Source organism: Glycine soja, chromosome 20 (genome assembly GCF_004193775.1).
Source record: "Glycine soja cultivar W05 chromosome 20, ASM419377v2, whole genome shotgun sequence".
In the NCBI taxonomy this organism is placed as follows: Eukaryota; Viridiplantae; Streptophyta; class Magnoliopsida; order Fabales; family Fabaceae; genus Glycine; species Glycine soja.
This window is the reverse complement of record NC_041021.1, coordinates 33,504,609-33,517,902: the sequence shown is the minus strand read 5'-3', so window position 1 is coordinate 33,517,902 and position 13,294 is coordinate 33,504,609.

Genomic DNA, 13,294 nt, shown 5'->3' with positions numbered 1-13,294 from the left:
ATTTGAAATGTCAATGATGGGAGAACTAAAGTACTTCCTGGGATTACAAATCAAGCAAACTCAAGAAGGTATATTCATCAATCAATCCAAGTACTGCAAGGAATTGATCAAAACATTTGGGATGGAAAGTGCAAAACACATGGCTACACCGATGAGCACTAGCTGTTACTTAGATAAAGATGAATCTGGCCAATCTATAGACATGAAACAGTATCGAGGTATGATCGGATCTCTTCTCTATTTATCTGCTAGTAGGCCTGATATTATGTTTAGTGTATGCATGTGTGCTAGGTTTCAATCCAGCCCCAAACAATCACATTTGAGTGCAGTTAAGAGAATCATGAGATATCTATTAGGTACAATAAATTTAGGATTATGGTATCCTAAGAACTCAACATGTAACTTAATAGGATATTCTGATTCTAACTTTGCCGGATCTAAAACTGATAGAAAAAGCACAAGTGGAACTTGTCAATTCATTGGACCCGCTCTTGTCTCATGGCATAGTAAGAAACAAAACAGTGTTGCTTTATCCACTGCTGAAGCGGAATATATTTCTGCCGGCAGTTGTTGTGCACAAATTTTATGGATGAAGCAACAATTATCTGACTATGGTATCCTTCTTGATCGTATACCTATTAGGTGTGATAATACTAGTGCCATAAATCTATCCAAAAACCCTGTTCAACACTCTAGAACCAAACATATAGAAATTAGGCACCATTTTCTTAGAGATCATGTCCTAAAGGGAGACTGTATATTAGAGTTTGTTGATACAAAGAATCAGCTTGCTGATATCTTTACAAAACCTCTCCCAAAAGAAATATTCTTTTCAATAAGAAGAGAATTAGGCCTTTTAGACCTTAGTGATTTGGATAGGTAATTTTTATGAATGATTGATTGCGTTTTGATTAAGTATGACGCTTGTTTTATTTAATTTAGTTTACTTTTCTTGTTAGTATAATTAACTCTTAAAATAGTATAAGTTTTTAGACTTAGAAATAAGTTTTTCTTTTAGGAAAAGGCTATTTTTTGTTCTGGTAATCGATTACATGAATACTGTAATCGATTACACTAGAACAAATGGCCTGCAATCGATTACAGTATTCATGTAATCGATTACCAGTAGGCTGCCTCCTCCTGTAATCGATTACCATTACTTGTAATCGATTACCACGCGTCCTGCTCTATAAATATCACATTTTCCAGAAATCCCTGCGCAGCCCCTTCCTCCTTGCAACGTTCCTCCATTCCCAAACCTCCAAATCTTCCTATCTCACTCATTTCTTCATCAAATCAACTCCCGTAAATTGCAATCTTCTTCTTTTTCATTTTTCTTTTGATTTCACCGATTTTAATCTGCAAAAACTCCTTCAAATGGCAGAATCGTCAAAGAAACGTAAGGGTTCATCCGCCTCCGCTTCGGCTTCAAGAGCTCATCGTTCCGGAGCCACTAGCGCATCCACAACACCAATTCCACCCTCATTATCCTCTTCCACATTGTTTTCTTCCGAAGAACAGCAGAAACGGTATTCAAATCTCTTCTCATCTCGTTCCATTATCGACCCTAAGTTTATAGATATGGAATTCTTTTCTGCTGAAACTTTTGATTGCATTCAAGCCTTTCAGAACCTAGGTCTTATACCTTTCATGTCATTACAATTGCCTATTTATCCTGAATTGATTAAAGCCTTTTATTGTAATCTTGAAATTCAGGACAACACTTTAATTTCTGAGGTTTTTGGGATAAAAATGGTCATTGACCAATCCCTTTTCCATGACTTAACCCAATTGTCCAGTGACGGTGTACCATTTGAAGGTACACTGAATGACGATTGGAAGTTTGATTTTTCTGCACATGATGCCCGCCAGTTGGTTTGTACCAACAATGCGGATATGACCGGACGCCTTCTTACCGGTTCATTGGCTTTTGAAAGCCGCATCCTACATTATCTGATTGTGCGGATTTTGCTTCCACGATCTTCCAATCTTGCCCAAGTTTCTGAGGAAGATCTTGTTATCATGTGGGCCTTTCATACCGGCCGTCAACTTGACTGGGCACATCTTGTAAGATATCGCATGCATAAGGCATTGCGATTAAATGCACCTTTGCCATATCCACATCTTGTCACACTCTTTTTCCGCCATTTTCAAATTCCTCTTGATTCTGAACCTTATGTTCCAATCAAGAGATCTTTTTTAATTGGTCCTGTTGTGATTGCTTCTTTTGGTTACCGCAAAGACCATGATTGCTCTTGGGTCAAAAAGGGCGCTCAACCTATTGATGAAGAAGGCAACCTACCAGTTGAAGATAATTCCACTCTTCTTCGAAGGCTTATGGACAAGTTTGATGGACTTCAGACTTTTGTTGGTGACAAGTTTGATGCCATGGAATTGCAAGTCGACATGCGGTTCGATGCCATGGAATCAAGGATCACCAAAGTTGAAGAAGATGTCTCCTTCATCCGTACTTGCTTTGATCCACCACCACCGCCTCCATCATCGTCTTAGCTTAAGTATTATGACTAAGTATTATTAGTAATTAAGTATTATTAGTACTTTGGTTTATCGACGTGTATTTGGCTTATTATTGCTTAGTTATCGTAATCTTGCACTTATATTATAATTCTTGACTTTGATTTGGTTGGTTATGACAATGTATGGATTTATTTTGGTTTATTGTTTGGCTCTGTTTGGATATTGATTATGTTGCTTAGTTCTTTTTGATGTTGCCAAAGGGGGAGAGAACTTGAGAGGAGAACTTGGGTTAGAAATCAATTATCAATTAGAAATTTATCATTAAGTAAAGTTAGGCATACATGCCAAAAGATAGGGGGAGTAAGGGTTGTGTGAACGTGCTATCATCTTGTATATAGCTTGTCTTGATTTCAAGGATTGTCATCATCAAAAAGGGGGAGATTGTAGACAAAGGATCAAGCTGATGTTTTGATGATGCCAAAGGATCACATGCGTCTCAAAGCTTTATTCAAGACAAAGAAATTAAAGATATTCAAGATGGATGATCAAGACAGTCTTTAGAGTCTTAGAAAGGGTATATTAAATAGGAAGGGAATTCCAATTGAAGTAGCAAAAGGTTTGGCCAAGAATTTTAAGTTAAAGAGTCTTTTTCAACAAATTTACTCTTTGGTAATCAATTACCAGAGGATGTAATCGATTACCAGTGGCCAAAACTGATTTACAACAGCTATTAAAATTTGAATTCAAAGTTTGCACTGTGTAATCGATTACACATATATGGTAATCGATTACCAATAGTTTCTGAACGTTTTAATTCAAATTTTAAAGCTTGTAATCGATTACACACATACTGTAATCGATTACCAGAGGAGTTTTTCAGAAAACATTCTCAATAGTCACATCTTTTTGTGTGGTTCTTGAATGGCTATCATAGGCCTATATATATGTGACTTGAGACACGAATTTGAAAAGAGTTTTTCAGAACAAAAAGGTCTTATCCTCTTATAAAGCAAAATCGTTTTATCCTCTTACAAATTCCTTGGCCAAATTACTTGTGATTCAATAAGGAATTATTTGAGTGCTCAAATTGTTCAATCTATCTCTTTCAAGAGAGATTTCTTCTTTTCTTCTTCTTTATTCTGAAAAGGGATTAAGAGACCGATGGTCTCTTGTTGTGAAAGAATTCTAAACACAAAGGAAGGGTTGTCCTTGTGTGTTTAGAACTTGTAAAAGGAATTTACAAGATAGTGGAACTCTCAAGCGGGTTGCTTGGGGACTGGACGTAGGCACAAGGGTGTGGCCGAACCAGTATAAATCTGAGTTTGCATTTTCTCTTTCCTTAAACTCCTTTATTTATTATTGTTTTATATTCATATTCAAATTGTTCTATTTGAATCAATATTTAAGAAATTCATTATTAAGGGAATTTATAACTTGAATAGAAAGTTAAATAGAATTTTTAATTGGGGAAATAAGTTGTAATATCTTAATTCAACCCCCCTACTTAAGATATCTGAGGCCACTTGTCCAACAAGCCTCACGCCAAAATCCTAAAGAACAGAACAACTAAAAAACAAATGAAAAAAGTTAAACAAATGCAATTAGCAGCTTGCAACTTGCTAGTGAAAGAAGTAAAAAACGCTACAAAGAAGTCACGTACACCACCAACCATCAAAACTGCAAACGGTAATCTAATCACTCAACAACACACCAAGCTACGTGACTTACTGATTTTCTTTTTGCTTTCTCAACTGAGAGACAATGATAAAGCAAGCCACGTGCAAGGACAATATAGCAAAAAGCAAGCCACGTGCAAGGACAATATAGCAAATCACACATGCAATGCTACACCTGGATGTGGCAACATACAAAAAAATGCAAAAAAAAAAAAAAACTAAACGTGTCAATTCTACCAACTTTTCAAAATTCCAATTTTGTTAACTGGAGGAGGACACATGTCAACCTCTCAGAATGGGTATTTTAGTATTTTCAATTTCCTTCTCTTTTATATATAGATATAGATAAACAATTTTAAGAGTTATGAAAACATGGTTATTAAAAATTAAATGATTAAATCTCATTAGTTGTTATTTAATCATTGTTGATTTAAAATTTATATTTTCTGCTCAGTTACGTTAGATAACATTTATGTATGAGTTAAATGCAATAATTTAAAAAAGAAACTTATGATTATATTATTAAATTAACTTCCCGAAATTATCAGTCTTTTCTTATATAAGCAAGATGGTGCAAGATGATTTATGAAATCTTTATCTCCTCTATTTTTTTTTTCTTCAACATCATTATTACAAGGTATGAAAGTTTTTTTTTTTTTACCATCAACTATGTGCAAGTTAATATTTTCTAGGATGAGTCTTCTTTGAGACAAACATTCATGGATTGATTTAGGAGTTTTACAACAAAATTAACTCCTAAAAATATATATTTTTATATTTTTTTACAATTGTAATTATCTTGAATTTTAATTTTTTTTTCTCTAAAATGTTTCATTTTGAATACTTTTTTTTCCTATTGGGGAGACCGTCTTGCAACCTGGATTAGCATACGAAACTCATCCGAATGAAAATGTCATTATTCTATATATTTATTCACTCGATGGTCATGACAAACCCCATTCCAACTGTGGTGGTTTGAAAATTGTTAAATTCTTTTCCTTGGAGACAGATCATGTTGCTGCAATACACTATATTATAGATAAATTGGTTTAAAATGAGAAGTTATGGCATGAACTTTGGTGAATTTCATTACCCGATGCCAATAATGAAAAATTCATCTAAGTTTTTCAATTGCTTTATAATGACTACTAAGACTAGATTGAATGCTTTTGAGTTATTATTTTTGTTTATAATAGATAATTTACTTTTTTTCAAACCGTTTTTCTTTTGTAGTTTTAGGATAAGCAATTTTCAGCAATTATTTTCTTTGCAATAATAATAAAAAAATTAAGGACAATCTCTCAATAAACAAAACTGTTAAGACCAAATTTTTTACATTGGCAAATATATGTGACCATATCAAGGGTTACAACATGTGAAAAATTGAAGATTGATGAGAATGGAGATAATTAATTCAAATATTGTTTATAGAGAAATTTCTTAAAATTTAAATTTAGTATTATTACTACATATTATTTCTATCATATACTTCTTATAAACTAATCTAATATAATATTTCAATATTTATTATCATTTTTTATTTTTTAATTTGTGTAACCTTCAACATTAATTTGTGATCTCAAATTCACAAGGAAATACAATATATGAGATTGAAACTTAAACATCTTTGCTATCAAAAACATATTGTAATGAATATTCTTGCATATAAAATCATATATTATTGAATTATTTTAATTTCTTTGATTAAATGTTTGTAACATGTAAAGAATAATTAAATAATTACATATATATACTTCAACAATATACATACATTTACAATAATTTGTACTTACAAATTATTTTTCGTTAATAATAACACATGTTATCTTACTTTTATTAATTTGAATTTTTTATTATTATTTTACTTATTATATGACAAAAAAATAATTAAATAAAAAAATAGAATATTTTTTGTTAGAAAAATATATTATTTAATACAAAATTATCTTATATATAACCACACAAACAAATTATTTATCCCATATTAATTATGCCGTGCATCACACAAGTCCAAAACTAATTTCTATAATAAACACAATTTTCTATCATAAAATTGTAAACAAAAGTTACCCCATCAGTGACATTTTACATGTGACTATCATATTAGCTAAGTTGTTTAAGTTTGTAATCCATGTGACTACTACATCGCCACTTAACATTAAAAGTTACAGGAGACTAAAAATAATGTCAACCTTTTTTGAAGAGACTAATTAAGATTTATCAAACTTATTTTAAGGAATTAAAAGTGAAAATAATAATAATAATAATACGAGAGACTAAAAACACATTTAGTCTAAATTATAAATTAGAATCATTAAATTATATTTAAATGATCAAGATTACAAGATAAAATATGCTTGATTTTTTTAACTGTCCATATATTATTATATAACATAAATTTATAACTTTTATTGATAACAAAAAATTCTCAATTAATATCTCTATAAACTTTTGCAATTTTTAAAAGGGTAGGTAAAGTGAAAACGGGAATGAAAAAGCCCGCAAGTCATAAAGTCTAGTTATTACTTTCTTTGTGTATCATTCATTTATTAGAAGAAAAAAAAGTTTGTTCATTCTCTTCTCTCTCTCTTTCTATACGATGGTATGATACTTTATAAAATATATAAAAGAAGTAAATAAAAATGGTGTAAAGCAAAGAAAGGAGGTCAACCGTTAATACCAAGAATATTCCCTTGAAATTGAGAACAAACATGTTTAAATAAAGAAAAAAAAATATAACTGAAAGTTTAACAAAAAGTATTTTCACTCTCTATTTTTTTATTACCTCAAAAGGAAGATCAATTTTATTTTATTATACTAATTAAAGATAAATTAAGCATATACTCATAACAAAATATTGAAATGGAATCCGTGATGTATGACATTTTGCTATGAAAATTTTCCATCATTTCATCAAATATTAATTCCGTTTTATAGAAGGTTATGGGGTTTGAAAGAAAGAGCCTAATCATAAAAAGAGAAGTGTTTTGTAAGTCATTAAATCATTAATGTATAAGAGAAAGTACAATGTGTCTTCTTTATATACTTCACGGACTTGAAAATTTCTTTGCACACTTTAAATTTTGACCATTCAAATACAAATTTAATACAAAGCAACGTACATTTTTGAAGACACTAGCAAACCCACATTGATTTCAAATCTTAACACCTATATATATGGCGACAAGGCTGCTATCTCATCAATACTAGGTCTAAAATAATTTCCTTTTCATGGGGGTATAAACTCGCCTATCACAAAACAACAAACTCCCCTTGTTTTCAGGTCCCATACAGGGAATCTAAAGCATTATTGCAGTTACTTTATGTCATTATAAAAGCAATTTTAATGCAAAAGCAGAGTTTTTTTCTCCGTTTTGCTCGGGTTTCAACATTTTCTATTTATCGGATTGTTGTGACCGTTTTGTGGTAAGATTCAATTTAAAAAAGGGAAAAAAGTTTTGTACTCGATTTTCACCTACGTCGCGTTACTATCTGTTTTTTTTTACATATATTATTATTTTTTTAAGATGTTATTAGTATGAAATATTTATTGGTTCTATCCATAATTAATTTTCATTTACAAATCTGATCGGTAATGTAATGAAATTTTCTTCTCTTAATTACATTTTTCTCCATCTAAGAAATTCAAATATTGAGATCTTATTTAAGGAAATCGAGTTAACTACCATTTAGTCGGACGACTTATTAGTGTAATATATGATTTAATTTAATATATTGACATGTTATGTAATTTTTTATTATAATTAAAATTATTAACGAAAGTATTAATACAAGAGTGAAATTAACATAAAACTATATTAATAATGAATCAAAATTATAGTAAAAGAAGTACCCGTAAAGGGTGGAGGAAGATAAATTTGATACCTTCGCAGCACATATGCTATATATACAGACTAGATCAATGTAGTAAATTAGTTTAATATGAAAAAATAATTTGAATATGTAAAAATATGCTAATTAATGAAGTAATTTTTTATTCATTATGTATATGTAAAAAATGTGCATTTTATTTGTTAAAATTAAATATATTAATTATCAATTTTTAATGAGATTATTAGATGTGTTAGGTGACAGTCACATTAAAAAGTTTTATAGGAATTAAAATGAGAAAGATATATATATATATATATATATATATATATATATATAGGGATTAGAAGCTTATTTAATCCTTCTATTACTTATCAATTAAGTTGTTTAAATTTTAAAATTTCATTATCTGATTTTTAAAATAAATAAAAAATAAATAGTATTTCAAATTACATATAATATATAAATTTTTTAACTTCATATTTTTAATTAGAAATTTGAAAATTAAAAAAAAATTCTAACTAAAATTAATTTCTTATTTTATTCTAGTCGTTTAAAATGATGTAGCAAAATAATTATAAAAAAATAAAAAATAAGACACAAACAAAGGTATATATATCACTTTTTTTTCCATGTATTTCATAACTAATTTACATTTAAGTTGAGTGTTTGGATGAGTGTTGGTAAAAAAAATTAATAACATAAGTGTTAGTAAAATTGATTTTGATTAAAATTAATTTTAAAGTGATGTTATTTATATTTGAATGTTAGAAATAAAATATTAATATTATTACGAAATCAAGTTAGAAACATAATTTATATATTTTTTTTATCTAACACCAAAGTTAAGTTACTTTAACTCAATCCATTTTAGATTCAAAATTAATTCTTAAATCTTTTATAAGATGAAATTAATTTTTCAATGTGAAATCAAAGACATAATTAAGTATGTGAGATTGTTATTATAAACCTTTTATGCCTAAATTTACTCTTAATTAAGAACAACCCAGCTGACACGGTATTTTGGCTCGGGAAGTCCCTCTAAAATCATGTTCTAGTACAAAGTAATAGATTTCAACTGAATTGGATTCTTTAATCTTTACTTACGCTATTAAATGCACGTTTGCTAATATAATTTTCTTTTTTTTAATGCATATAATTTTCTTTCTTAAAATAATTACTTTATTTCCAATAAAAGAGACATTGCCAAAACGATTTTTTTTAGTTATAAAATAAATAATTTAAATAAGAATTAAAGGTTTAACTGTAATTATTAGTATCAAACCTTTATTTAGAGAGAATTAGGGTCAACTTAATTGTGAAAATTTTGGATAATATGCATGTGATAATAGGTTTTAACCTCTGACCATTATACAAAAAAAAGCTTGAAGTTGCTCCTCTACAAACATTTATCATTTTTCAGGTTCATAGTAATTATTAAAAGTTCTATTAAATATAATTAACATACAATATTATAAGAAAGTTTGGTCAAAAGAATGCAATGACAATTAAAATTCATAACTGATAATTTCTTAACTCTTGTGTTTAATTAGAAACAAGTTAATTTTGAAAATCATTTTTTTAAAATTTTCTTAAAACTATAAAAAAACACATTTTCAAAATAAATTGATTTAATGTTTTAAACAGGGTAATTACATATATTTTCTTGAAGTCCTTGCTAGCTACATTGGAGGACATTGCCTGGTACCTACTAGGCAGCGTATCAGATCTCCAGTCATAGTCTCATAGGATGTTTGCTGTATTTGAACTACTTCCAGCGACAAGGAGACGAGGCAATGGGTCCTAACATATTGGTTTGCAAATTTATATGCACTCATATAAAACCTTGGCTACAGCCTCCACCCTTTGTCATTCTGTTGTGTATCTTATTTAAAATTATTTTAAGATATTATTTTATATTAATTCAAACTTCTCGATTAGTTTTCGTAGTTGTTTTTTTAATTTACTGTTTGAATAGGTTATTATTAATTTCACTTTAATTTCTATATATTGTTAGTTTTTTAAAAAATTACAGTCAATACTTATTTAGAATGTATTGTTAGTGTCACTTTTAAGATAACTATTTATATCTATCTAAGGGTATACTAGTGATTCTTTGTGATATTATTATGTATTTTCCGTCGTTCTTCTTCGTCGTCCTCCATTGTGAGATGAACAGATATAAACATGTAAAAATACTTCAATGTTAAGTAATACACACTATTAGAAAATATGTATATAACATCATGTAGTTAACATTGATTTATATGAAAATCAATGTTAACAAATGTGCGGTGACATTTTTGTAAACAACTAGAAGTTGTGAACATCAGTTTTTCGTAAAATCGATGTTAAGTATTGTACTCAACATTAGTTTTATGAGAGCCGATGTTAAATGTCTTGAGTCAACATTGATTTTATGAAAAATTGATGTTGAGTGTCGTGATGAGTCAACATCGATTTTATGAAAAATCGATGTTATGGTTAACCCTAAGTATCAAACGTTTCCTTTTGCTGATCACATTTTTCCTCTCGTGCTTATTGATGTGTTTGAAAAAGAACCCAACATCTTCATTTTCACCGCCACCGTCATGGCCAAACCAGTCTGAAGCTGTCACCACTACCGACATTATCGCCTCTCGTCGTCATTGAGTTGTCGTTCGTTAAGAAGCCGTTGTTGTCATGGCAAAAGCATTTCTGGCTTTGTTTGAACTTTCACTCGTAGCTTCATATATCAAGGTATTCATTTAGTTTGATGGTGTTGCATGTTTTGTTTGTTATTGGTTCAAACATTTTGAAAACACTACTTGTTGGGAATTCTTGGTTCAAGCATAAATTTCTCATAATATACCTGCATAATTTGTAGTTGTAAATGTTGCAGAATCCATAGTCCTTATTGCATAAACTTAGTTGGAAATGGAAGCGAGAAAAAGAGAAAAAGAAGAATATGAGCCCACTAAATAGATCCATAATGTTCTGTTTTGGTGACTAACAATGTCCTTTCTTGTTAATCATTTGTTAAACAACTTTATAAAATTGTGATAAAGGGTTTGGTTTGTTTATGGACTTGGTCTAAGTAACAAATCGCATTCTAGAAAACCCAAGAGGTTCATTCATCACCAAATCAACCTTCCCTGTATCTATAGCAAGCCAAAAAAAAAAAAAAAAAAAATACAGAAGCTTAGACTTTAGAGAATACCACAAATCAAATGGGAGAAGACAAATAAAAGAGATTATGTCACTTCTTCAAGAATATGTGTATTTTCCATTTGACAACATTAGTTTTGGATTGTGAGAGAATATCATTTCTCTGTTTTCTTTTACATAGACTTGGTGTGTCACCTCTTACTTATACATGTAACTCTTTTAACTGATTGTAAATCAGTCAAAATTCTCCTTTTCACAGTTGTAATTGACAGATTAGACTTTAGAAGGCTCTCAATCCCTATACTACAAATATTAGTTGTAAACTCAAACTCTGAACCTTGAATTCATTTTTCTCATTTTTTAATATACAGAAAATTTCCCAAATTCTCTCAAGTATTGAGGTATGAGATATAATAACTTACTATCAAATGTTAATACACAAATAAAAATTATCAAGAAAAAATTGGGTCACTTGCAGAACACTACAACTTGTTTTTGCCCTTTTTAGCCCTTGTTAACGGTATAAAAAGCAAGAAACTTTGCAACTAGAGAATATGTTGGATAACACTTGTTAGCAATTAGTTATGATTTGTTAGATACCCATTAGCTAGTTACATTGGTGAGTTAGTTAGATAGCCTAAATAAGGCATGTTGCCTACAAAAATAAGGAGGGAGGCAGGACACAAATCATTTTGTCATTTGTAAGAGATTAGGGCCTTTCATAATAACATCCTCAAGAATTGTTGAGTGTGTTTAGCATTTCATTTTGTAGAAAGACAAGGTCATCCTTGTAATTCTGCAACAAAGATACAATGTTTCTATCACAATAACATCCTTTTTTCTTTCTTCCTTTCTTTCTTTTTAGCCCTCTTCTGTTTCCATTAATTTTAATTTTGTACTTTCTCCCTAAGTTTGAATAAAACATTCTCACACTTAATTTTATAACAATATATACAAAGTTATTTTTGGTAGGATATTAAAATGCTGGATAAAAAATACTTATATAGGGCTTGGAAAGAAATTGCATTACAACTTGGCAAGTGTAGTTACTAGTTAGAACATAAAACTCATAACATTTTAATTGTCAGTATGCATACATTATCAGCTGGTTGGGGAATAATGCAACATCTTCCATGATTCCTATAGTTAATATAGTTTCTACATCTCTTTTTCCCTCAAGCATATTGTAGACTTGAAAATACAATTATGGGTGATGCTAAAATCCTTCTTAGTAAGAATGTGAATTCAAGAAGGCATGTTTAATGAGATTCTTATACACTAACACTAATATATTGACCATAGTTATAGATTGAGGTATAGTGAATCATGATTTGAGTCAAATTTGGTTCATATATTTTGAATTGCACCTGGTCAATGATATAGTTCTAGTGTGTATACTATCTTAACATGATGGATGTAAGAGAATTATTAATCAGAGAACAAATATAAAAGGAATAAAATTTTGTGTTTAGTATTCCTAGCATTGTAATTGGTAGTTAAACTCTCAGTTCCCCTAGCCTTGCCTTTAGATTTCACATTTTAGTTGTGGTAGACCATGAACTTGAGAAAAAATTAGCTACCACTCTAATGCAATAGCTTTTTTTCTTCTTTTACAAGTTTAGTACCCGTGCATTCGCACGGGTAAGCTGAAAGATAAAAATTACAATATAGGTGTGGACTATATAGTTATAATATTATACTATAGTGTTATTTCTTAAATTTAAAAACAAGTGAATAAGGTAAAAAGTAATATAAGCTAAAAAAGTGAATCATCGGTACGTACAAATTAAATTTAATGATGATGCAAAAGAAAAACAGATATTATATACCAAAATGGAAATAACAAAGTCATAATGTTGAAGACATAGCTTGAGAACCAAATAAGTGTGTAATTTACAAAAATTTACAAATGTTACATCGACATTACAGTAAATTTATAAACATGGCCAAACCAAAACATTGTTGACATTTGCATCAGGAAATTCGAAGACTATTTCCATGCCAGGTTTGAAGCTCTGGGCTTTGGAAAAATCTCTCCATCCGGATCCAATTTTTGCTGTCTTTCGCCAGTCATTTTAAACAATGTGGCATTTGACATAATCTTCTATAATCAAATGAGTGAACCTTTTGTCTTTCATAAAGTAATACATACTACTTGGAAC